At 45.9% G+C, this 27405-nt stretch overlaps 2 long non-coding RNA genes across 2 annotated transcripts; one reads left to right on the forward strand and one right to left on the reverse strand.

Annotated features, from left to right (window-relative positions):
- Positions 1-26701, forward strand: LOC135970353 (uncharacterized). The gene is made up of 2 exons (XR_010586049.2): positions 1-59; positions 25119-26701. It is a non-coding gene; the product is annotated as an uncharacterized lncRNA (long non-coding RNA).
- Positions 15109-17734, reverse strand: LOC141410144 (uncharacterized). The gene is made up of 3 exons (XR_012434067.1): positions 17609-17734; positions 16706-17248; positions 15109-16371 (listed from the first exon to the last, which is right to left on the reverse strand). It is a non-coding gene; the product is annotated as an uncharacterized lncRNA (long non-coding RNA).
- Positions 26702-27405: the final 704 nt, after the last annotated feature.

The raw sequence follows: 27405 nt of genomic DNA on the forward strand, positions 1-27405 counted from the left end.
CTTTTCCGGACCCAGCAGTGGCGCCTAAAGTCTGCGAGGAGAAAATCACCTGTGTGCTGGTAAGTCCAGGAATCTAAGGCAAGTGCTGAGGGTGAAAGCGTCGTTGATGGGCCTGAAGAGAAGAGGCTGGAGATGGGATAGAGGGGGAGGGCTTTGGACAGAAAAGACCTGGGGGATTTGTTTAGGGAGGGCAGCCAGGCCTAGACCTGGGGAGCCACTCGCCCAAAGTCCAAGATCATCAGGGCCTCCCCTACCCCAAAAAGGGAGGGATTGGCTTCCCGTCTTGTCGTGATCACCTCTAAATGCGTAGGAACAAACTGCATATTATTATTATTATTATTATTATTATCGCCATTGAAGTATTAAAAGTCTTTTGGGGGGTGAGCTGAATAAGACCCTTTGCTGGAACTGGAACAGGGAGAAAAAGTCCTTGAGAGAGGGTAGACACTGTGGAGGGAAGAGCTTGGGACCAGTGTCAGGAGAGCTGGGTCTGTCTGCCTCTCTACCCTCACTACCCTTGTGACCTTTAGCAGTGTAAATAATCCCTCTAAGGTGGGGACAGGACCCCAGTCCCTGCTGTGCTCAGTAAATTATGATGATCAAAATAAATAATCAGTGAATGTGGATGGGAAAACTGAGTAATTGTTAAAACTCTGTGATGTATGACATTTTCATCTACAGAAAAGTGCAGGCTAGGGGTTTTGGGGAATGGTTAGTAATCATAGGTAGAGTTCCGCTTAAAAAATAATGTTCGTAAGGCTGACGAAGATGGAATGGACATGGTTCCTGATCATGGATTGTTCATTGTCTAATGGGGGCTGGTACCAGATGGTAAATGACAGTTGGGCATGGTGGCACTCGCCTATAGTCCCAACTACTCAGGAGGCTGATGTGGCAGGATTGCTCCAGCCCTCGGCGGAGCGGGAGCGGCGTGGCGTTTCTGGGGTGTCCGAATTTGTCGCTGCGAGCGCTCTGTGGTCGCGTCGGGGCTCAGGTGCGATGTCGGGAGTGGCGGAACTGAACGCGACTGGTTGCCGCCACTCCTCAGCCCTGCTTTCTCATCTCTTTTCGGTCCTCCTCGGGGTCGCGCATCACCCGCCCCCTGCACTTAATGGTCTCTTCTTGCATTTGGTCTTCTCACCTCTCTTCCGCCTCCTCTGACTTTTCGGACAAACCAGCCCTTCTGACGTCACTGGGTCCCCGGGCTGTTCCTGTGAATGGCATTCGAGGGCCCTTCCAGCTCTGCCGCTGAGGCAGCCACATTTCCCGGTGCTCGGAGCGACTTTCGGGTCCCTGAAGCCCTGTCCTGTCCCTAGAGTCCTCGTGTTCTCAGCTCCCGGGCGGGCCGCCATCCCTGGAGTTGGGGCCCTCCTTTTTTCGGGACCAGGAGCTGGTGCTTCCTGTTGCTGTGGGGACTGTGGGGCTCCTGACTCTCAAGCTGAGGGGTTGGAGTCTGCAGGCTCCGGGCAGAGGATTCTTCATGCGACTTCTCCCATCCAGCTCATTCTCCCCTGGCCGGCCCTTCCCAGGGTTCCTTCCTCTCTGGCAGCCCTCCCCGCTGCTGTGGACTCCAATGATCTAAGGACACCAGGTTCCCTCCAACCTCCTCCCTGTCCCATCTCAGGGCCCCCTGGGTCCTGTTGTCCTCCCTGCTTCCTGCTACCCCTTTCTGTCTGCAGTTCTCTGATCTATTTGTAGGATATCCTCTGCCCTCATTCCCTGCCCTGCCACCGCAGGTCCCTCTTGCCTCCCTTATGGGCCATTCCTACAAGCAGCCTTCACCCAGTGCTGCCCCTATGCCTCCCCCTTCCCAACTGTCCCTGACCCTAACTTTCTGGTGCTGCCTTTTGCCCCGTGGTCTTCCCTCCATCCGACTTCCCTCCAGGCCACTTGAGGGGAGCCCTGGTGCTAATGAAAGTTGGGCCTTAGGCAGGGGACAGGGCAGCACAGATGCTTCCTCCCCTCCAGTGCAGGTGCCTGCTCTGGGCCCTGCCTCACGGTGGCCCCTTCCCCACTCCATCCTCAGCCTCACCCACTTGAGGACCCCACCCCCGCAGCACACAGGTGCTGGACCATCCCTCCCTGGTCCCTCTGCCCCTCTCCGCCTTGGGACCTTGTGTTGCTCCCACCTCTTGCCCAGCTGCCTTGGGCCCTCAGCAAGTTCTCACCTTCCCCAAACCCCACCCTCCCCCACAGAACCCCTCCCTTCCTGTTCTTACTTTACCCCAAGTTCTCCCAGAGTCACCCCCACTCCATGCTCATGCCATCCTTTAGTCTTTGCCCTGCCCATCTCCTCACCCCCACCCAGACCCAACACAGGCTCTGGTCCAAGGGCTCCTTGACCTTCATCCTCTTTTGGTTCCTTGACCCCAGTGGGCTCTCAGTTCCTAGACTTGTCCAAAATCTTCACTTACCACATAGTGGGCTGTGATCTCCTCCTCTGGGCCTTCTCCCAGCACCACCTTCCTCCAGTGAGGGTTTTGTAACCTGAACCCTCTTTTGGAGGGTGACTGCTCCCCTTCCAGCACCACTCCCCTCTGAGGGCCCTTCCTCAGGCGTTAATCTCCTCTGCCTTGGTTTTTTTCTCTCTGACCAGGACCCCAACCTCTTTCTAATTCTATGTTATTGTTTGGTACACTGTGACAATTTCATTTTGTTGTTTAATTGTGGTAAAATATACATATAAACTTCACTATTTCAACATTTAAAAGTGGACAGTTCAGTGGCATTAAGTACATTCTCATTTTTGTGCATCCTGAAACTCTGTGCCCATTAAACAGTAACTCCCCATTCCTCCTTCCCCCTGGCCCCTGAAACCACTGTTCTACTTTTTGTCTCTATGAATTTGGCTATTGGGAATTATGCTGCTATGAACATGAGTGTTCAAATATCTTTTTAATGTTCTGCTTTCATTTATTTTGGGCAAATACCCAGATGTAGAATTTCTGGATCATATGGTAATTCATTGTTTAGTTTTTGGAGGAACCAACACACTGATTTCCATAGCAGGTGCCCCATTTTGTCTTTCCCAGTGTAGTACACAAACATTCTAGTTTCTCTACCTTTTTGCCAAACTTGCTGTTTCTCTCTCTCTCTCTCTCTGTGTGTGTGTGTGTGTGTGTGTGTGTGCGTGTGTACGTGTGTGTATGTTTGATTATAGCCATCCTAGTTGGTGTGAAGTAGTAGCCCATTGTGGTTTTGATTTGCATTTCCCTAATAACTACTGATGTTGAGCATATTTTCATGTGTCTATTGGCCATTTGTATATCTTCTTTGGAGAATTGGCTATTCAAATTCTTTGCCTACACAGTTTTTTTGAGTCTTGTGTTTGTGTTATAGGAGTTCTTTATGTATTCTGGATATTAATCTTTTATTAGATATACGATTTGCATATATTTTCTTCCATTCCGGTGGCTGCTTTTTCACTCTGCAGATTGTGTTTTTAATGCTCTTTTTTTTTTTTTTATTTTGATGAGTCCAACCTACCAATTTTTTCTTTGTTGTCTGTGCTTTGGTGTTATATCCATAAATGTGTTGTCAAAACCTATGTCATGAAGATTATTCCCAATGTTTTATTCTAAGAATTTTTCAGTTTTAGTTCCTGAGTATAGGTCTTTGATTTATTTGGAGTTAACTTGTATATGTGGTGTAAGTTAGGAGTCCAACTTCATTTCTTTTTGTATGTGAACGTCCAGTGTTCCTAGCACTGTTTCTTGAAAAGATGCACTGACCCTCCCTTACTCCCACCTTGTCCACGATGAGCCTTCTTCAAAGGCAGCGGCCCTCGACTCCCTCTCACCCTCACCTGTGCAGCACAGCCATGCTGGTCATGAGTCACCCTGAGCCTGGGTACCTTCCTGTTTCCACCCTCTTCTCTGGCAAGACCTTCCTTCCACCACTGCCTTCATGCTCCTCCCTCACCACTGCAGGGCAGCCTCTCTCCTTGGCCTCCTCCCTATACCCTTAGGTGGCCTGTGGCTGCCCCGCCTTGGCACCTGGCCTACATGTTTGCCATCTCCGTTCCCCCATCTTCCGTTCCTCAGTCCACTCCTCCATCCTCCTGCCCTCCCAGTTTTCCTTGTATCTAAAATCCTCATTCTTGTCCCTTTGCCTGTGTGCATTTCCTGCCTCCTCAGGAAGGTCGGGACCGCAGACCTGTGTGTTAACTTCGATGTAAAGTTGCTTCCAGGAAGAAGTTTCATCTGTGGTTTCCTCTTCCCCAGAGCTCCACAGTCTTCATTACAACCGCACAGTGCTGTCCCGGGATGGATCTGTGCAGTCAGGGTTTCTCACTGAGGGACATCTGGATGGTCAGATCCAGGGACATCTTCCTGCTCTTCAACAGGCAGAAAGGCAGGGCTGGGTCCCAGGGACAGTGAGTGGAAGCGGTTCTGGGAGCTGAGACCTGGGACACAGAGACTGAGGACTTGACAGAGAAGGGGCAGGACCTCAGAAGGGCCTGGCATGTATCAAGGGCCAGAAAGGAGGGGAGAGTAGGCAGCAGGCAAGAGTGATGGGAGAGGCCTTTTCCAGGAGAGCTGGGGGCAGAGAGCAGGGACCTGTCTGTTCCCGCTGGATCTGGCTGGGGGTAGGGGTGAGGAATGGGGGTCAGCAGAGCTCAGCGGGGAGGTGAGCCGGCACTCAGCCCTCACAGAAAGGCATGGAGGAAGGCCAGCAAGGGGTCCCCTGTGGTCTGAGTTCCTCACTTGGACTGGAATGGAGAAGTCACTGCTGGGTGGGGGTAGACTTGCATTCCCTCCAGGAGATTAGGGTTTGTGAGATCAGGAAGCCTGCAGCACCAGGGGCTTTAGGCATTCCTACTCTTATGGGTAGCTCTTCCTCTCTCTCAACCTGGAGACTCAGGAATGGACAGTTTCCCAGTCCTCCAGAGCTCAGACCTTTGCTACGAACATCACAAATATCTAGAAGGAAGATGCTATGCAGGCCAAGATACACTCCCGCCCTGTATGGGCAGACTTCAGGTAGAAACTACAGTGCATCTGGAATCCTATGTGGGTGTCAGGAGAACAGGTACTTGGTCTGGGTAGGGGCTTTCCTCTCCACTATTCCACTAGAGTCACCCCTACCTCCAGCTCCATCCAGGGAAGCTCTCCTTGTGCTATGGATGCATGTGTTTTCTGTTGGTGTATTATATCCTGATTTTTCTCTCCTGTTAGAGCCACTGGAAAAAGACAGGGGTTCAAGGATGGAAGAGTCCAGTGTCATAATCTGGGGAAACAGTGGGCCCTCTCACAGAAGCCTGAACCTGGGTGGGTGTCAGGCAGGAGAGGAAACCCCAGGCCCAAGGCTGCCCCATCTGCCTCCCAGCCTGCCCATCCCAAAGAGTTCCTCTGGCCCCACGTACCAGGAGCCCAATCCTGACTTCCCCTCCTCAGCATCAATGCAGGGGTCCCAGAGCATAAAGACACAGTCTCGAGGCCCATCCTTCTGCCAGCCTAGAGGAACTGGGCCCCAGGGTGAGGACAGGCTTGCAGAAGGTCTGGGGTCTGTGAGGACTTCTGCCAGAGTTGGAACAGTGGAGTGGACCAGCCCTGTTCCCTGCATCTCCAATAGAGGGGAGCAGGGTTTGGCCACGTGCCTCATTGTCTCTGCCCTTTCTTCTCCAACCTCCCCTCCCCCACCATGAATGTGACCTGCAGCGAGGCCCTGGAGGGCAACATGACCCTGATATGCTGGGCTCTGGCTTCTATCTCCAGAATATCTCTCCGACCTGGTGTCTAGATGGGGCGTCTTTGAGCCAGGATGCCCAGCAGTCTGGGGGTATTCTGTCCATGGGGTGGGACCTACCAGACAGAGGTGGCCTGCAGGATTCCCCAAGGAGAGGAGCAGAGGGTCATCTGCTCCATCGGATACAGTAGGAATCACAGCACTCACCTTGTGTCCTCTCATGAACCTGGGACCACCCTTGAGGGTTCCAACATAAGGAGGATCAGGCTGGGGTGGGGGAAGCAGGAACGACTGTGGCTTTGGGTACCTGGTATGTAACAGGCCGTTTTTTCCAGGGATGGCCCTGGTGCTTCAGAGTTGATGACAAGCCATTCCATATGTTGCTGCTGTTGCTGCTTTCATCATCATTAGTATTATTATTAGTATTATTATTCTCTGTGTCCTTTGATACAAGAAGAAGACAACATCAGGTGCAGCGGGTCCAGGTCAGAAAAGGGGACAGCTGCTAGAGATGGGAAGGTCCCTGGCTGGGCAGTAGGGTCCCCTCATACCTTCTGTACAGATAGGCATGTAGGTGACAAGGCTTCTGGAACAGGCGATGAAAGTTGGGGTATTTGGGAGGGGAATGAGAACCACGTTGCCATCTACACCCCTGTGAGAAAGAAATTTACCCATTCAAACCCAAAGAATAGACTCAGAGACCCAGAGAACAGCGAAAGAGAGACTTTTAATGACAGTCTTGCAAGATCAGGTGTCTGGAGTGCAGGCACACCTGGGAGAGTTTCAAAAAACAATTTATTCCCAAGTGTGCAAGCCCCTCCCCCAATTCCTCATTAGCTGAATATTATGGGGTTACAGTCTTCCTGGGCATCACTTATTGGTAGTTGGATTAAGATTTCAAGTATGTTCTTCAGGGTCTTTTTGCTGCATTTTTTGCTGCATTTTGTTGCAGCCCATAATGCCTGGTGACTGTCTCAGGACTCTTGGCATTTGACTTATGGCCCTAGTGGCTGCACTTAGGTGATGGCAAGCTAGCCCAAAGTAAATTCTTTGGTAAGGTGGGGAGGGGGGTCATTGGAGGGGCCCCGACCAATAAGCTCCTGGACACTGGGTCAAAGGGAAAGCAGGAAGGAGGGGATTGTGGCTTAGTACATTTTGCTTCTTTATCTCTTTATTTCCATGTGGCCTGCTTAAACATATTCTAAGGCACTTATGAAAATGAGCCATCACGTGTAGGTTATTTTTTACAGTTCCCTCCTCTTTTTCTTTTTACCCTTTTTGGTCTTATTTTCACTTAGATATCTGGAAGTTTTTACTTTCTTCATTATAGGAGGAGGAGTTTAGTTTGACTTTTAATAATAGTAAGTCATTCTGTTGGGACATTAACGGCATTTGTTTATTAATAGCTACTTTAATTAACCTTTGTGTTAAGCCCTTCACACAAGGGATGACACAACATCCTATGGCTGTTAAGACCCCAGCCTTAGGGGTCTTATGAGAGATGTAAGAACTGAAGCTACCATTCCTTTCCATTTTTCAAACCAACCTTCTAACCAGTTAGTAAAAGGGTCATTTACTCCTGTGTTTTCTGCCAGCTCATTGACTAGAGTTGTTAGTCCCTGCAGTCCCTTTATGATGGTTCCATTTGAGGCAGCATTGTTGTGAATTAAAGTGTCACATTTTCTGCCCAGCGTATCGCATGTACCACGTTTCTCTGCTAATATTATCTCCAGTGCAATTCTGTTTTCCCAAGCCATTTAGCTAGTGGCCTTTAGTTATCTGGTTTCTCCCTTAAGGGCATTTGGAGTGTAATTGATGAATCTTTGCTGATTATAAGAAATGTAATTAATCCAATTTACATTCTTGTTAATAGTTGACCACCAGAAAAGTGCTCACTCAAATCCAGCAGGTATTTGATTTCATGCTTTGAATGTATTAGGCTGTCCTCTAGGTACTCCTATGGAGTTTAGATAGATAGATAGATAGATAGATAGATAGATAGATAGATTAATAGATAGATAGATAGATGGATAGATAGATGAATAGATAGATAGATATACAAAGTTTTCATCCCCGATCCAGAAGCCTTGTGTGTATGTGTGTGTGTGTATGTGTGTGTGTATATATATATACATATATATATATGTATGTGCACGTGTGTGTGTGTATATATATATGTGTATATATATGGGTTAGAATGAATTGCTAAATTTCTCTGATCTCGATGACCATGTGTATTTTTAGCTATTTTATGGAATGCCAGGGTGAACGGAATGGCCAATTGTACTAAAGCACAAGTCCCAGTCCAATTGGACAGTAACAAGTTACAGAGGGTCCCTTTCCTGATGAGTGGTTGCCTCATTCTGGGTTCCCAGTGATATTTAGGATGTGGGTACAGGTTGAGAGTTTTCCCACGGGTTTATCGAGCTTCATCTTCTGTCTAGAGGGGCAACAGGAGTGATTTATACTCCCTATAGAGAACGAGGGGATTGCTTTAGGATCTGATCTCTGCAAAGTGGGAAAGAGCAATGACAGATTTTACAAGTCTTATTTCCCCATGCATCCTCGTCTTGGTATACAGCCAACATGCAATGCATTCCTTTGGGATTAGTATCCCATCCAAGGGGAAACGGGACTACCTGTGCCTGAGGTTGACCAGCGGCACACACATAACAGTTACTTTTATTGAGGGCTTGTGCTGAAAATTTCACCCATTTAACCCAGGCATTTATGTCTCTATATCCTGTTTTAATTTTTAAAGTCTGCCTTAAGTCAGTTATTTTAATTGTTTTTACTCTCTTGGGGTTATTGTTTGGTGGGTTAAAGGAAGTTAATGGGACCGGGAGTAACAGTAATTCTGGGTGGGCTTGGGGTAGAGTTGGTGACTAACCTAAAATCTAACTGTTCCATGGAGTTGCTTTTTGAGATATTTCTTTTTAATCTATACCTTCAAGTTTTCTGCTTTAAGTAGCTGGGTTCTTTATGGTAATTAATATAGGATTGCATTTTAAATTTTTACAGTTAGGTGGCATGTGGTTCCTATACTTAGGTTTCCTTTCACCCCTTGTGTTAGGATTAATTCTAACCATATCAGCCCCCAATGTTGGAGCCTGCGTATAGCTTCCTTTTAGGTTTTCCTTAGAATTAGCTTGAAGGGTTTTCCTTAGAATTAGCTTAAAGGGTTTCTTATGTGATCTATACACTTCCAATTTACCTTCCTTCTGTTTTTTTTTTTTTTTTTAACCAGTTTCTTGACCCGAGTGTAACGTGTCCGCCCCGATCAGCTGTTTGTACAGCTGTCTCACTTGCCAGGGACCTTCCCAGCTTGGGTGGAGCTTGTCTTCTTTCCAAGTCTTAATTAGCACTGAGTTGCCTGGCTGGAAATGGTGAACTGTGAACTCAAGGGGTGGGGTTTGAGTTACAATTTCTTTTAACCGAAGTTGTTTCCTGGGAGTTCACAGAATTCCCACATACTTGTTTAGCAAGGGTATACATTTCTTTTTTTTTTTTTTTTTTTTTTTTTGAGACGGAGTCTCGCTCTGCCGCCCAGGCTGGAGTGCACTGGCCGGATCTCAGCTCACTGCAAGCTCCGTCTCCCGGGTTCCCGCCATTCTCCTGCCTCAGCCTCCCGAGTAGCTGGGACTACAGGCGCCCGCCACCGCGCCCGGCTAGTTTTTTGTATTTTTTTAGTAGAGACGGGGTTTCACCGTGTTAGCCAGGATGGTCTCGATCTCCTGACCTCGTGATCCGCCCGTCTCGGCCTCCCAAAGTGCTGGGATTACAGGCTTGAGCCACCGCGCCCGGCAAGGGTATACATTTCTATACACCCATAATTCTTTAGCATTTCATCACACATGGCCTGGGGACCCCAATGACTTCCCTTATGCAATATAGACATTCAATTTTTTATTATGGGTTTATTTATTATTTCTCTCCCATGAGGAAGCACTCATCTTCCATTCTTAGTATGAGTGGCTCCTATCTTGCCTAGCTTTTCCTCCTCTTTTGAAAATTGGGGTTTTGATATCACCTTAGGGATATCTGAGCTAAACAGTTTAAATTTTTCCTCCAGACTTACTTAGCAGCCTTATCTACAAGTCTGTTCCCTACAGCTTCCATAGTGTTTCCTTTCTGATGGCCATGTGCATGAACTATGGCTATCCCTGCTGGAAGCAGGAGGCTTTCTAAAACTTGTTCCCCACCTACCAATTCTTTTGCCCTGCTATTGACTAGTCCCTGCTCTGTCCAGATTTTTTCAAAGGTGTGTACTACTTTATAGGCATATTTTGAATTAATATATATAGTGTTTCCTTGGTCTTCTAGGAGCTTTAGGGTCTGGTTAAGAGCATATAATTTACAGGTTTGGGCTGACCAGTTATTGAGTAATTTACCTTTTTCACGTAAGGATTGTTTGTTTTTATTAATGACAGCACAACCATTGTGTCCTTTACCATTTATTTCTCAGGATGTCCCATTCACAGACAACCTCATCCCATTATGTAGCAGAGTTTCTTTAAGGTTTGCTACTAACTTGAGTTTGATACTCTATGATCTCTAAACAGTTATGGTCTGACACGTTCTTATTCTCCTCTCCTTTTCATAAGAAACTGGTTGGCATTAGTTTAGGAACCTCCCCAGGGTCCATGGACCCCAGGAGGAACTTGGGGAGGGCAAGAGACTGACCAGCTGGCATCCCAGAGTGCCCTTGGCCCGGCCCTGCTGGGTTTGACTTTGGGCCAACAGCTGCTGGTTTGAAGAGCTGCCAGCCTGTGGCGCCTTCCCTGATGGGCACTCTCATTAGCAAAGGCATTTCTGGCTCCGCCCTCCCTTCCTTTTTTTTTTTTTTCTTTTTTTTTGCTTCAAAGGCACCATTCCTCTCCCTGGCAGGCCTAGAGCTGCCCTGTTTGTGTTTCATGCAACCCCCACTGGTGACCCAGCAACTGCAAAGTGTCTCCAGTTTGTCCCGCCCTGGGAGGGGACTTACTGCTTTTCCTCCTCCTGGGCTGCAAGGACCCTTCCCTGGTCCAGCCCGGCTGTGGGAAACAGAGCTTTTATACATGACTCCTTGAAGCATTTTGGCAGACTTTTCCCCAGCATGAACTGTCTCTACTTCAGGGATTGCAAACTGATATCCTCTTTTGCCTGTGTTGGGTTTTTGAGTTATTTGAACTGATTATCAGTATTTAAAAGTTATATTTTACATAAAAAGTCAGAATTTTGTTCTCTGACAAAGCAGACAATCTGGCAATGCATGACTGGCATTGTGAGAACAGCTGAGCAGCTGCAACAGTTCCCACCCAGCCCTGCAACCCTCCTTTTTATTGTTTGCTGACCCTGTAGTCATTTGAGTTTACAACCCTAGTGCTGATTCTCCTTATGTAGCGTCTCTTCTGCAGCCTTACTGACAGCTAACTGCCCCTGGTGCCCTTAAAAGGGCACCGTAAAACAACAGTAAAACAGTAAAACAGTAAAAAAACAGTAAAAAAAAAAAACAGTAAAACAGTAAAACAACAACAAAACCTTAATGTCATCTTATTCATTTACTCTTCCATAACTTGAATCCTTTTGACCACCTCCTGACAAACAGCCATCTAGTTTTTGCTGTAGGCAACCCATTACACCTCAAGCAGCCTGATCCTAAACTCTTCCACATCCCTTTCTCCCTTACATAACCCAGTTCCCAGGCTCTGTCCTTCCTCAGTGGTTGCACTGCATGCACCCTTTCCTTGCAACTCCTTGTTGCTTAACCCCCCAGAAATTTCCCCCAGCCCTGCCAACCTCTCCGCATTCTCTCACTTCGTCGTGTACTCTTTTTTCCTTTTACATTATTTGTCTCCCCAGTTTTACCTTCTGTGTTTCTCTTTGATCTCTGTCTCTTTTAGTCTCTCTCGCTAATTTTCCTCTTCTATTTTCTCTCTGTCATCCCCTGTTTCCTTTCTCTCTCACACTCAGTTTCTTCCTCTTTCTCTCTCTGGGCATGAGCCGAGCCATGCTGTGTCCTGGCTCCCCTCGTCTGTCTGCAAAAACAGGCAGCTCTGCGGAAATGACTCAGCAGTAACCTTTATCAACACTTTTTAGAAGCCAGTTGCCACACACAGCTGTGCCACTGGCTCTCTCTTCCTTCAGATATAGCAGCTTAACTCTCTCCCTGTCTCTCTTTCTCTCACACGCATACACACACACACACACACAAACTTTTTGAGCTTCCCTCAGTATTTCCTTAATTGTTTGTTTATTCCATCCATTAATCTTTTGCAGTTTCTTAGTAATATTAGGTCAGCTTTTAGTTACAAAATTAACCTTTAAAAGGCCTTGCCCTACTGGGTCTTCTGGATTTAATCCTGAATATTTTTCCACTTGATCCCTGAGCCTCTGCAGAAATGCAGAGGGAGTCTTCTCTTCTTGTTGTTGGATCTCGAATGCTTTTGGGACATTTTGTGTCCTAGGAGTGGACTGTGTAATCCCTCTAATTATTAGCTCCCTAAGGTCTTGTATTTGGACCCAATCCCAGGGGTCATTATTATCCCATCCAGGATCTGCATTTGGGAATTTCTGCTTAGCTGGCAGGACTCCTTACCCAGGAGGATGCTGCTGTCTCTCCCAAATGATTCTGGCTGCCCTTCTAATTATTCCCCTGTCTTTCCCGGTAAACAGAATATTCATGATTGAATTATCTCAGCCCAAGTATAAAAATTGGGTTCTAAAATCTGATCTAGCTGCTCTGCTAAACTGAGGGGATCTTCCAAGAGTGGCCTCATTTCCTTTTTAAAATTCCTAACCTCAGTACTTGTTAAAGGCACATTTACAAACCCATTATTATTATTATTTTTATACTTTAAGCTCTGGGATACATGTGCAGAACATGTAGGTTTGTTACATAGGTATACACATGCCAGGATGGTTTGCTGCACCCATCAACTCATCATCTACGTTAGGTATTTCTCCTAATGCTGTCCCTCCCCTAAGCCCCCAACCCCCAGACAGACCCTGGTGTGTGATGTTCCCCTCCCCGTGTCCACGTGTTCTCATTGTTCAGCTCCCATTTATGAGTCACAACGTGCGGCGTTTGGTTTTCTGTTCCTGTGGGTCTTTCTCTGAGAGACCCTGAGAACACATAGCTGAGGGTTTCCTGAGAATGATAGTTTCCAGCTTCATCCATGTCCCTGCAAAGGACATGAACTCTTCCTTTTTATGGCTGCATAGTATTCCATGGTGTATATGTGCCACATTTTCTTTATCCAGTCTATGGGCATTTGGATTGGTTCCAAGTCTTTGCTGTTGTGAACAGTGTTGCAATAAACATACGTGTGCATGTATCTTTATAGTAAAATGTTTGTAATCCTTTGGGTATATACTCAGTAGTGGGATTGCTGGGTCAAATGGTATTTCTGGTTCTAGATCCTTGAGGAATTGCCACATTGTCTTCCACAATGGTTGAACTAATTTACACTCCCACCAACAGTGTAAAAGCGTTCCTATTTCTCCACACCCTCTCCAGCATCTGTTGTTTCCTGCTTTTTTAATGATTGCCATTCTAACTGGAGTGAGATAGTATCTCATTGTGGTTTTGATTTGCATTTCTCTAATGATAAATGACATGGGTGGGGCTGCAAGAGTGATTCCACTAGGTAACTCCCTCTCTTTTACCTGAAGAATCAAGATGATGCTGTTACGACTATACATACAACTCTTCTGAAGGGGAGAGGATGCTGGAATAATGACTACACTTCACCTCAAATTTCTTTTTTCATATGTGATGCAGTGGTACCAGGAGTAGGGATGCAAATAAAAGTACCAGAAACAGGAATTATCTTTAAGCCAAAAACCATAAGTATAATTTTACACCTTTATGTAAGAATTCCCAAGCAACTCAAAGATTGTGCTATGCCTTTGCTTCATTTGGCAAAGTCAGGATTAACACTAAATAGAGCTATCTAGCCTGGTGGTCAGATGGCCCCCACTAGTTCCCTACCTACATAACCTACCCTTTATGACCAAGAGTAGACTGAGGGAAGACATGCTAGGATACTATTGCTGCCTGCAGTCTAGGCCAGCACAGCAGCCAAACCTGATGTCACCTCTAAAACTGGAAAAGATTGATATAAAGGGACAGAAGGAGGAATAGTGGCTGAGGGTTAAGAGAATAAATTAAAGGGTTATGAAATGAGTAAAATTCAATATTAGCTTAACTCCTCGAACGTGCTGTGAGGAAGAGAAGATATTTTCTCTTAGGTCAATTATACTGGATGCCTAAAAGAGTGAAGCCACATGTCCCTGAGACCATTCTTGTTTTTGGAACCCGGTAAGGTTGAGTGGTGTCTGCAAACATGAGTGACTTCATTCTGGGAGACATATTCATACAAGAGGATGATAGACTGTTCTAATTCTGAATGACTGAATGATACTCTGTTGTTTTTTTTTTATTTTTATTTTTTTTGAGATGGAGTCTCGCTCTGTAGCCCGGGCTGGAGTGCAGTGGCCGGATCTCAGCTCACTGCAAGCTCCGCCTCCCAGGTTTATGCCATTCTCCTGCCTCAGCCTCCCGAGTAGCTGGGACTACAGGCGCCCGCCACCTCGCCCGGCTAGTTTTTTGTATTTTTTAGTAGAGACGGGGTTTCACGGTGTTCGCCAGGATGGTCTCGATCTCCTGACCTCGTGATCCACCCGTCTCGGCCTCCCAAAGTGCTGGGATTACAGGCTTGAGCCACCGCGCCCGGCCATGATACTCTGTTAATATGCCAATACCTCTTTACTTTTGTAATCCTTTTCCTGTAAAAGATATGTGGTCAAAGAAAAGTGAGTAATGTGAGTTATAAGAAAAACATTTAATCTTTGTCCCTGGTTTCTCCTAAAAACCTTAGAATCTCTTGAGTGATAAGAATTAGAATATTGATGAGAGGACTCATGGCTGAGTGGACCCTGGATATCTTGAGAATGGGGGCTGGCTGCCAGAGACACATACCTGTGATGAGAGTGCTGTCTTATTCCATCTTGTGTTGCTATAAAGAAATGTCTGACACTGACTAATTTATATAAACAAGTTTCATGTGGCTTGGGATTTTGATGTCTGGAAATGTTTGAGCATTTGGTGAGGGCCTTAGACTGCTCCCACTTCTGCCCTGTGGAGATCACACTGACCCAGTAACGGGATAGGGAGGACCAAATGTAGGATGCAGTTTATGGAGACCAGACCTGCAGGGTACAGAAACTTCCAGAAGTGGGTAGCTGTGGTGGTGTCTTCTGGAGAGGAGTAGAGATACACATGCCATGTGCAGCACGAGGGGCTGCCAGAGCCTCTCACCCTGAGGTGGGTAAGGAGGGGGAGAAGGGAAAGGGGAGCTGGTATGTGCAGAGATGACATGGTAACAGAGGAACAGAGAGTGTAAGAAGTTGCCAGGCTCTTTTTAACAACTAGCTCTCTTGGAAACTAAAAGAGTAACAATTTATTCACTCACAAGAGAGGACAGTATCTCTCTATTCATAAAAGATTGGCCCCCATGATGCAAACAACACCCATTAGGCCCCACGTCCAACATTGGGGGTCAGATTTTAACATGAGGTATCAGGGGGTAGATATTTATATCATTATATCCTGCCCCTGGCCAGTCAGAGCTCATGTTTTTCTCCCACTGCAAAATACGATAATTTTCCAGTTGCTCAAATGTGCTAGGTTGTTCCAGCATCAACTCAAAATTCCAAAGTCTCATCTGAGACTCAAGGTAAGTCTCTATAGCTGTGAGCCTGTAAAGTTTTAAAAATGTTATTTACTTCTAAAATATTAATACAAGAGTGGAAGGGACATTTCTTATACATTTCCGTTCCAAAAGGAATAAATGGGCCAAAAGAAATGAATGCAGTGTCCTCACAAGGCTGAAACTCATAATGGAAGATGGTAAAACTTAAAGCTCTAAAATATTCTCCTTTGACTCTATATCTTGACACCTGAGCACACTGGTGCGAGTGGTGGGCTCACAATGCCATTTGCAGCCCCACATCCTTGGCTTTGCTGAACCTAACCCATATAGCCGCTCTCATGGGTGAAAATTGAATGCCTATGGCTTTTCCAAGCTCAGCTTGCACATTACCAGTGACTCTACCATTTAGTAGTCCTGGCGGGGTCCTGCTCCTGCAACTCCATTAGGAATTGTCCTGGATATTAAATTTCCCCTTTAAATATCAGTTCCAGTTTCAGATCGCTTCTTTGCTCACAGGTATGTGCATAGGCTATGACAAACAGCCAGGCCAAATATTGAAGGCTATGCTGCTTAGAAACTTCTTCTATCAGATACCCTTAATCATCACTCTCATGTTCAAAGTTCCACAGATCCCTAGGGAGGGGGCACAATGCCTCCAAGTTATTTGCCAATGCATAACAAAAGTGACATTTCCTCTAGGTCCCAGTTAGGTCCCAGTAAGTTCCTCATCTCCATCTGAGACCTCATCAGCCTGGACTCTATTGTCCATATCACTGTCAGCATTTTGATCACAACAACTTAACAAACCTCTAGGAAGTTCCAAGTTTTCCCCCATTTTCTTGTCTTCTAAACTCTCCAAACTATTCCAACCTCTACCTGTTACCCAGTTCCAAAGACATTTTCACATTTTTAGCTCCCTTTTTTGCAGTACCCAACTCCTAGTACCAATTTTCTGAATTATTCATTCTCAACTGTTATGAAGAAATACCTGGCCGGGCGCGGTGGCTCAAGCCTGTAATCCCAGCACTTTGGGAGGCCGAGACGGGTGGATCACGAGGTCAGGAGATCGAGACCATCCTGGCGAACACGGTGAAACCCCGTCTCTACTAAAAAATACAAAAAAAACTAGCCGGGCGAGATGGCGGGTGCCTGTAGTCCCAGCTACTCAGGAGGCTGAGGCAGGAGAATGGCGTGAACCTGGGAGGCAGAGCTTGCAGTGAGCTGAGATCCGGCCACTGCACTCCAGCCCGGGCGACAGAGCGAGACTCGGCCTCAAAAAAAAAAAAAAAAAAAAAAAAAAAAAAAAAAAAAAAAAGAAATACCTAAGACTGGATAATTTATAAAGACAGAAGGTTTAAATTGGCTCACGGTTCTGCAGGCTGTATGAAAGTATGATTCTGGCATCTGCTCAACTTGTGAGAGGGCCTCAGGAAACTTTCAATCATGCTGGAAGGTTAAGGGGAAGCAGGTATGACTTACAAGCCTGGAGTAGGAGGGAAAGAAAGCAGGGAGGTGGCACACACTTTTAAACACCAGATCTTGTGAGAACTATCACAAGAACAGCACCAAAGAGATGGTTCTAAACCATTCATGAAGGATCCATCCTCATGAGCCAATCACCTCCCTGAGGTGCCACCTCCAACCTTAGAGATTATAAGTGAACATGAGATCTGGGTGGGGACACAGATCCAAACAATATCAGGGGTCATGGTGGACATGAGGGTAGGCTGGTCTCCCCTCTTCTCACATGATACCAAGGATGTAGACACATTCAGATGCCTTGGCAGAAAGAGAAGCCAGAGACTCTTGAAGTCACAAAGGGGAAGCATGAACAAATCTTGCATCTCAGTCCCTCACAAGGCAGCCTTAGAAAAAAAAAAGTCATGAACAAATTTAGGTCAGTCATAGTAAATGGTGACACTGAACAGCCCACCACACCCTCAAGAATAGCAAATCAAAGACTCCAAATTCTAACTGTATCCCCTCTGCCCCAACTCCTCTTTCACTTCAGGTCCTCTAATATGTCACTTTTACAAGCCTTGAGAGACACATCAGAGCCCTGGGTACTGTCCCTGTTTGGGGTGCAACAGAAACAAAATCTGGTCAGAGCGCACAGGTGATGTGACTAAAGGAGGAATTGTGGGGTGGGTGAGCTCCCCCATTGGCTCCTGTCTACACTATCCCAAGGATCTCAGGCATCACTCTCCCACCCCTACCACACTTACATGAAGCCTGAGCACGGCTGCCTCCTTTTCCATCTGTGGAAAGAAAACAAACTGTGAGAGGCCAGGGAGGAGGCAGGGCCATGAGATCCCAGAGGAGTTTCCAGAACTGTGACTGCAGACCCAGGTCAGGATCAGGAAACCCGAGGGAAGAGGACGTGTTGAAACTGGACTAATTGTCCTAGTGAGGTCTGTCCTATGCGGGTACCTTCCCCTGACCTGTGACTGCTGGGAGTCAGGTTCCCATGACTCCAATGAAGGTGATAAATGTGTCCTTCATTTTCACAAGTTCTTTACAAAAGAGTAAGTGTTGATAGAGGCACAGAGATGGTGCCTCACAGCTAGGCAGAATACAAGCCAACTCCTATCTGGGGCTGGGAATCCACCAATGGAAGAAGAAAACTCGGAGCTCACCCCTTTCCTACCCGGGCTGGGCTCTTGTTCCTCCACATCACAGCAGTGACCACAGCTCCAGTGACCACAGCACCAAGAGCAACCAGGACAGTAACGATGCCCAAGATGGGGTTGGTGGGCTGGGAAGACAGCTCTAAGAAAGGAGGGGAACGTGAGGGGGCTCTGACCATCAGGCCTCCAACCCTGACGTTGCTGAAGGGCTCCGGAAGGACTCCTGCTTCCCGTGAGAAGAGACGTGACCCCTCATCCCCCTCCTTACCCACCTCAGGGTGAGAGGCTCTGGCAGCCCCTCGTGCTGCACATGGCATGTGTATCTCTGCTCCTCTCCAGAAGACACCACCGTGGCTGCCCACTTCTGGAAGTTTCTGTACCCTGCAGGTCTGGTCTCCATAAACTGCATCCTGCATTTGGTCCTTCCCATCCCGCTACTGGGTCAGTGTGATCTCCACAGGGTAGAAGCCCAGGGCCCAGCACCTCAGGGTGGCCTCATGGTTGGAGATGGGGTGGTGGGTCATGTGTGTCTTTTGGGGGATCTGAGGGGAAGAGTCAGAACATTCAGGCACTTTGCATTCCTCATGGGACATTCCAACTCATGGGACCATCCTGAGAATTGATGGGACACCTGAAGAGGGGAAGGGAGCAACTCAGACACCAGTCTGGACACAGGCACCTGGGGAAATCTCTTATTCCTTGGAAAGTTCTAGTGTCTAAGGCCAGAACAGAGACTTCTGGTCCTGGCCTGAGTGGAGGCTGAGGGACTTAAAAGAGTTGGAGTCAGACCCACAAATACAGATTGAGTGTGAGGCAGAGAACAAGTCCTGAGAGGAAAATTCCTGGTGCCCAAGGCTGCTGCGGGGACAAAGGGGACAGCAGATCAGTATTCCAGGGATTGTCTTCCCCTCCTCTCCCTCAGAAACTTCATCCTTTATTGTCCCAGAGTGCAGGGCGGGCCCGCAGTCACTCTCTGGTATGGGATATGGAAACCCACGAGGACTTTTCCTCCTCAGGACAAGAGGAAGAGGAATGTTTTAACGTTGGTCCCATTTTCCTTCCCTTCTTTTAGAAGGTGGGTCGGGCAGATCTGCAGGAGATCAGGGAGGCGCCCCGCGGCCGCTGGTACCCGCGCACTGCGGCGTCTCCTTCCCATTCTTAAGGCCTTTGCTGAGCCGTTCTGCCCGCCTTCCCTGCAGGTAGGTTTTGAGCAGCTCTGCGTGTTTCTCCGCCAGAGCATCTGAGCCGCCTTGTCCCGCGCTGTCCAAGAGCACAGTTCCTGGTTTATGATGAGGTAACTGGCGCCTTCGTAGGGTGTGTTCATCCCCGCGGAGGAGGCTCCAGTCCGGGTCCAGGTCGCAGCTGTGTATACAATGGAGGGTGTGAGACCCATTCCCAGTGACCGCAGTCAGCCCAGGCCACTGAGCCCCGCCTCCGCCTCGACCAACCCCCGGGGATTTGGGCCTGAACTGAAAATGGAATCCGGTATAGGCGCCTGGGGCTCTTGTGGGATCGAGGACCTCCGCTGGTCTCGCAGCAGCCTCGGGTGCCTCTCCGATTGTGCTACAGCGGGTAGTACAATCTTGGTTAACTACTGAATGATCATGAATCTAATTTGTAAAAGAGGTGATTTTTGGCCCCATTATATATAAATGTATCTAAATGCATTGCAATTAGACTCACAAAGTTAAGTTTTACTTTCCCAGATTGTGTATCTGTGACTCTGGTCTGTTGTATTTTTAAATTATCTTTATTTCATAACCCTGAGTTTGTGTGTGCAAGTCCAGGGCATCTCAACACAAAGCACAATGTGTTACCATATATTGCAACCGGGAGTCTGGACAGAATTTAATCACCTCAAAATTCCAAGTGCTCAATGCAGCCAAAGTGCCCTTCACCAGTGCTCATACACCGCCTTTATGTATTTACTAGTTAGTTAGTTAGTTAGTTTTAGACCGAGTATCACTCTGTTGCCCTGGCTGGAGTGCAGTGCCATGCTCATGACTCACTGAAGTCTTGACCTCCTGGGCTCACACTATCAATGCTCCTCCTTCAGCCTACCAAGTAGCTGGCACCACAGGCTTGTGCCACCAACCCTGGCTAATATTTCTTTAAAAATATGTGTAGAAATGAGGTCTCTGTATGTTGCTCTGGCTAGTCTTGAAGTCCTGAGCTCAAGTGATCCTCCCGCCTCAGCCTTCCAAAATGCTGGTATTACAGGCATGAGCCACAATGGCTGACCCATGCACCTGCCTATGTTTATGAATTATTCACATCTAAGCTATGTGCATATTTTATTGGGACACTTGGTATTCTTTTCTAACCTGCTTATCATAAGGAGGCAATTAGTTTTTAGACAGCCCCACAGAATGTATTAAAGACCAAGGTGCAAGTAACACTGTACCAGGCTCTGCAGATAAATGGATTAAAAATCTATAAAATCTATAAAACACTGTGTTTAAGTCTGAGAATTCTATTGCTTTAGAATTCTTTCTCTCTGTTCCTTTACCTCACCTCCTGCTTCTCCAGCCCTTCTCTCTGTCCCTGTCATCACTCAGGTCCTCCTCTCCCCTTAGTCTCTACTACCCTGTAACTACGAATTGTGGCCCTAGCTCTGTCCCCTCTCCTGCTGCCCATAGCTGTTCCCCCCACAATGGTCAGCAATCCTGCTAATGTGAGTCAGATTGTGTCATTTCTTCACTTAAAACCCTCCAATGGCTCCATCTCACTCTCAAGAAGCCTCTAGAATGGAAGGCACAAGCACAGGGGCTTTGGGTTGTTTTGATCAAAGTTGTGTCTACAGAATATAAAAGCATATCTGCCACATAGTAGGAACTAAGCTGAATGAATGAAATATGATTGTGTTAAAAATTGCATCACACAAAAATCACAAAATGAAAAATGCAAAGCAAGTTAGGAAACGTTTGGCTTTATGCAACTATTGTGCATATCAGTTCATAAACTCATTCCAGTGGAGAACATGTGATATGTTTAGCTGTTGAATCTGTTACTAATTTTCTATTAGTACATAACCAATTACCACAAACTTAGTGGCTTAAAACAGCACTCATTTATTTGTCTACATTTCCTTCATCAGAAATCCAGGCCTAGTGTGAGAGATTCTTTGTTCAGGGTTTCGCAAAGCTGTGTGCTCACTTAAGATTGGGATTCTCCCCCAAGCTTATATAGAGCTCGTTGGCAGAATTCGGTTTCTGGCCATTGTAGGACTAAGGTCCCTGTTTCCTTCGGGCTATCAGGGTAGACAGCAGGAAGGGCCTCTAATTCCTATTGGCCACCAGTGTTCTTTCCCCATGATCCCTCCATTTTCAAAGCCCACAGTGGAGGAAACCCCTCACACTGAACCCCTCTACACTGTGAGTCTCTGTTCTCAGGAAGAACCCAGTCCTTTTCAGAGCTTACCTGATTAGGACAGTCCAAGCAGGATAATCCCCATCTTCAAGTCAACTGACTGGGGACCTGAAATCTATCTGCAAAACCCCTTCACAGCAGCACCTGCATTAGTGTCAACTGAGTAACTGGGGTAACGTGAGTAACCAAGGGTAGTTATTGAGGTGTCATCATAATATCAGCCTAGCATAGCCTGGATCTTCCTTTTGTGTTTGACTAGAACATACAAATTGAAGGTAAAAAAAAAAAAAAAATAGATCATTGTTATCATTGTTAATGACAATAAAATAGATCTTATATAGTCATGAAAATTCTTCTTAAATATTAAAAGCAAATGACATGTTTAATATCTTATAATCAATTTAGAGCAAATGAAAAAGTTCAATGATTCATCCTCTCTTGTGAAGGTATATTAGTTATCTACTGCTGCATAACAAGTCACTTAAAACTTAGCAACTCAAATCAACAAATATTTATCATGTCCCACAGTTTCTAGTGGTCAGGAATCCAGGAGTCATTTCTCTGAGTGCTTCTGGCTCAGGGCCTCTCACAACGTTGCAGTCTAGTTGTCATCCGGGCTTTATCTTCTGAGGACTCAAATGGGGCTGGGGATTCACAAGACACAAGAATCCCCAATGTGGCTGTTGGAAGAAGCTTCATCTTCTTATTGTCTGGCCCCAGCTTCACTTCCTTGTCACCTGGACCTTTCCACAGGCCTGCTTGTGACACAGCAGCCGGTTTCCCCCAAGGCTCATGATCCCAGAGAAAGAAAGAACCAGAACCGGAGTAGAAGCTGCAGTGAGGTTTTTGTTTTGTTTTGTTTTGTTTTGTTTTTGAGACAGTCTCACCCTGTCGCCCAGGCTGGTATGCAGTGGCTGGATCTTGGTTCACTGCAACTTCTGACTTCCAGGTTCAAGCAATTCTCCTCCCTCAGCATCCTGAGCAACTGGGATTACAGGCATGCACCAACACACCCGGCTAATTTTTGTATTTTTAGTAGAGATGGGGTTTCACCATGTTGGCCAGGCTGGTCTCAAACTTCTGACCTCATGATCTGCCCTCTTGATCTCCCAAAGTGTTGGAATTACGGGCGTGAGTGACCACTCCCAGACTTAGTGAGTCTTATGATCTATACCCAGAGTCACAAACTATTATGTCAGCATTACTCTATCAGTTTGTAAGTGAGTCATTAAGTTCAGGCCACACTCATAGGAAGGGAATGAAGCTGCACCTCTGCAAGGAGTATCAAAGAATTTATGTGCATGTTAAGTATGCACAGTATGCATGTTAAGTAATGTACAGAATGTAATCACCTCAAATTTGCAAGCACTCAATGCAGCCAAAGTGCCCTTCACCAGTGCTCATGCATTGCCTTTATTATTTATTTATTTATTTATTTAGTTAGTTAGTTAGTTAGTTAGTTAGTTATTTTTGGACAAAGTATCACTCTGCTGCCCTGGCTGCAATGCAGTGGCATGCTCATGACTCACTGAAGCCTCAACCTCCTGGGCTCACGCGATCAATGCTCCTCCTTCAGCCTCCCAAGTAGCTGGCACCACAATTAACATTATTGTTTCAGGATTTTGTAAATCAAATACTTCTTGTATCTGACTAATTTTCTTTATACTTTAAAATTATCTTTTGTAAAGTAATGAATAAAAATTTGAGACAGAGAAAGGAGATACAACAATATCTCAGATTTTTTTGCAAATTCCTTTAATATTAATGTTCTCTTTGACGAGTTGCAAGAAAGTTGAGAAAATACAGCAGCTAGATCAAAGAGTCCCAAGACTGGTGCCATACAATAATGCCTTTACAATCATAACTATCTTTGTTTTTCCTCAGAAGTTTGTAATTCCGTTTAAGAATGCCCAAAATGCCAATTGTCTTACTCAAGCTTCTACAAAAATATGTGCCTAATCAGGGTGCTTTGCAGTTAGGAAAATGTGTCTCACATCTCTCTCTGTGCAGCTAGCTTAGCATCACAACAATGATTCGGTTTGATGTGGTAGGCGGAAATGGTTAACTCCAATTTAGAAACAAGATTTTTCAATAACTAGATATTCAGTGGGCATCTATTGATCACTTTAACATCTTTCACTGTGTTTTTTAATTAGATGTGGTAGAAGTGATTTGGACTCCAGTATGATTCTGAAAAATACAGTTATTTTGTGCTTCTAATGTTGCTTTAAAAGCAGCTCTTTCATGTTTTCCATTCTTATTGCTATTTCATCACTAGTTATTTCTTTATGTCTTTTCATTTAATTTATTTTGCTCAACAATGCTTTTTTTCTATTCTGTGAAAGATTAATTTACTTGTGTGTGTAGTAAAATGTGAGCAACATATCAAATTCTCAAATTCTTTTCAAGATACAATTGCCTTGCACATCAGATTGAACATTGTATACCAGAAAGTGTAGCGAGTTGCCAATTAGCCAAGAATCAAATGACCTATTTCTAGCCAAGGCTATTTTTCATGGCATCCTGGTCCTCTCTGTCACATGGCTCCTTACAATTGGCTGTGGCTTTGTTTTTGTTTTTTTTTTTGTTTTTTGTTTTTTGTTTTTTTTTTTGAGACGGAGTCTCGCTCTGTCGCCCAGGCTGGAGTGCAGTGGCCGGATCTCAGCTCACTGCAAGCTCCGCCTTCCGGGTTTACGCCATTCTCCTGCCTCAGCCTCCCGAGGAGCTGGAACTAAAGGCGCCCGCCACCTCGCCCGGCTAGTTTTTTGTATTTTTTTAGTAGAGACGGGGTTTCACCGTGTTAGCCAGGAGGGTCTCGATCTCCTGACCTCGTGATCCGCCCGTCTCGGCCTCTCAAAGTGCTGGGATTACAGGCTTGAGCCACCGCGCCCGGCCTGTGGCTTTGTTTTAAGGCGCGTAGTTATCGCTAAGGATCCTTGCAATGAACTTTTGTGTTTTCTTTTCTCTTTCATTTCCAAATAATCAGGAATGGCACACAAAGTGCATTTTGAAAAATGCCACTTTAAAGATTTGTGGGCCAGGGGCAGTGGCTCATGCCTCTAATGCCAGCACTTTGGGAGGCCGAAGTGGGTTGATCCCCAGAGATCAGGAGTTGGAGACAAGCTTGGCCAACATGGTGAAGCACAGTCTCTACTGAAAATACAAAAATTAGCCAGGTGCCATGGCAGGTGCCTTTAATCCTAGCTACTCCAAAGGCTGAGGTAGGAAAATCACTTGAGCACGGGAGGCAGAGGTTGCAGTGAGCTGAGATCACACCACTGCACTCCAGCCTGGGCAACAGAAGTGAGACTCCATCTCAAAAATAAATGAATAAATAAATAAATAAATAAATAAATAAAGATTTATGATCAAGTAACTACCTGGACATCCTCTCCTGGCATAAAAATCAGAACCTATGAAGCCACCCTAGACCGTTGCCCAATCATATCCCCCAAAAGCAACTTCTATCTTGAGTCTTGTATTTACTATTCCTTTTCACTGTCTCTAAAGATTTTTGCAATAAGTACATATATACCCAAATCACAGTTTGTGTTTTTTGAACTTCCCGGTACAGGGAACTCACACTATGTGTATTCTTCTGCGATGTGCGTTATGTGTAGGAGAGTTATCTCTGATGTGGGAGGGTGCTGCTCATTCATTTTTACTGCTAAAGTTTTACTTTTTATGAATATACCACAATTTTGTTAATTCCCATTGATGTATATGTGATTATTTCCAGTTTTTTGCCATAAACATTGGTGTACACGTCTCCTGGACACATAGCCAAGAATGTCCCCAGAGTGTATAATCAGGAGGCAGACGGTGGGATTATACGGTGTATGGACGTTAATCATACTAGATAAGGCTAATTTGATTTCCCAAGTGCTTGTACCAAGAATGGGAAAGAGTTCATGTTGCTCATGTGATCTGAAAACATTCAGTTGAAGATGGAGATTAAATGTTAAAAACCACTGTCTTGGCTACAGAATCACCCTAGGCATTTTTTTATATTCCATTAATAACTTCCTTTTCTTTACTTTTATCCTGTAAATTATGGTTTTATACTTTAAGCATAAGATTCAAATAATGCTTCCTTTTAGCCTAACCACATAGAGTTTCTGAAAAATGGAAAGAGAGAGAAAGCGCTGAGGGAGGAAAGGAGGAAAGAAGGACAGAGAAAGACAAAATGAAAATTTTCAAAAAGGAATAGGAGGAAAGGATTGGAAACAGCAAGTATGTTTAACATTATTAAAATGCAGGGAATTAAAAGATGTAGATAACATCCATGGGATAATAGAAACGTAAGAAAGCCTTAATAGTTATTAACTGCTGTGTCACAAACTACCTCAAAATTTAGTGTCTTAATACAACAAATACCTGTGAATTCAAAGAGACACTACAAACACAAGCAAACTAGATTTTATGGGGGTGGCAGAAGTTGGATAAAGAGACAGATTTTACAGGTTGTAATAAATAAGAGTTATTGGTGTGCAGATGGAAATGCTTTTTGATCCAAGTTCTCCAAGGAGCAGATGCCAAGAGGAGCTTAAAGTCTGCAGCGTTTTATGAGGGAACACACCTGTAAGGAAATATGGGAAGCGAGCCAGAAATCCCTGGAAAAGGCGGCAGACAATGATGCAAGTGTGACCCCAAGTGCTGGAGAGAAAGAGAGAAAGTTTATTCGACGCGCCCAAGACCACAGGCAATCTAAGGAGGGTTGAGCAAGGACATGGAGGAGTCCTGGAGCCACATTTGGCCATCAGAGGAGTCCCCTGTCTCCCGGTAATGGCCTGCCTTAGTGTGCCTGCTGTGACCGGTCACTGGCTGGGAGCCACTCATGGGAAGCAGGGCTTCGGCACTAATCCTGCTGAGGATGTCAGAGCACAGGAGCGGAGCCTTGGTACATTACCTAGGAGTATCACTCAGTCCTTCCTTAGAACCCAGAGGATTCTGGGCTCTTGAATATCAAACCCTCTCAGGCTGGGTTGCTGGATGATTCTGCTCACACTTACAACAGGCAAGGGAAACCAGGAGATCCCCAAGTGGATCTCCTGGTTTCTATGCATACTTCTCCTGCCCTCATTGTGTGATAGCAGCCCTGCCTCCTCCTCTTCTCACCTGCTTGTCTCTGGGTGCAACCACAATGTGTAGTTCCATGGACTCTCATTTGTCTCCTTGCCAGGGTGCCCCCTTTGAGAAATCAGGACCTCCTGCCCTGTGGAGTCCAGATTTTGGAGGTAAGAAGAGCAAAATCACTTTGGAGGTGAATATAATGAATAAAATAAATAAATAAATAAATAAATAAATTCTTTTACTTATGTTATTTATGTACTTATTTACTTATAAATAAATCAATCACCCTGGGGGTGAATATAAGGAATGAGACACACTTGCTTCGACTTCTTGGTTTTGGACCCACGTGTTCTGCCGTCTGAAAACAGCACCATAGAGATGTCTTTGATTCAATGCATGTATCACATTCTGAGAAATGACACCCATTCCTCAGAGGGTTTCATCCAAGCTGGTAGTGAGTTGTGCCTGCAGGGTCCTGTCCATGACTCTTGTGTGCCTGGCAGGATCTGAGAGGCACAGGTGGTGATATGACCAGGGGATCCTATGGTCATGGCCCATGCTTCATCCCCTTCCCCATGAGATATGTCCCCCAGGCAGATAATGTACTGAAATTCTGAGCCAGTGGATCAGGAATTCTAATAGGGACGCTGGCTGAGGGTCTGAGAGCAGAAAGGAAAACCACACCACATCGAATAGGTGCCTATCCCTGTGAGGATGAACTTCTGCCCCTTCCAGGATGGATGGGGTTCAAGCTATTCAACTTGTCACTTAGGGGCTAGTCAGTTACCTGAAGAAATAGTGCCCTATCGGTGCCCATTGGTCTGTAATGCTCACAAGCAGAGTATTCAGTGGAAGCAATAGCTGGATTGGTATTAGTAGGGGGCAGTCAGTGCTGCTGGACTCATTTGTAGCTTCATCCCTACCACTGTGGCTGCTCCACTCATGGGTCCTTC

This window comes from Macaca fascicularis, chromosome 4, assembly GCF_037993035.2.
Source record: "Macaca fascicularis isolate 582-1 chromosome 4, T2T-MFA8v1.1".
NCBI lineage: Eukaryota > Metazoa > Chordata > Mammalia > Primates > Cercopithecidae > Macaca > Macaca fascicularis.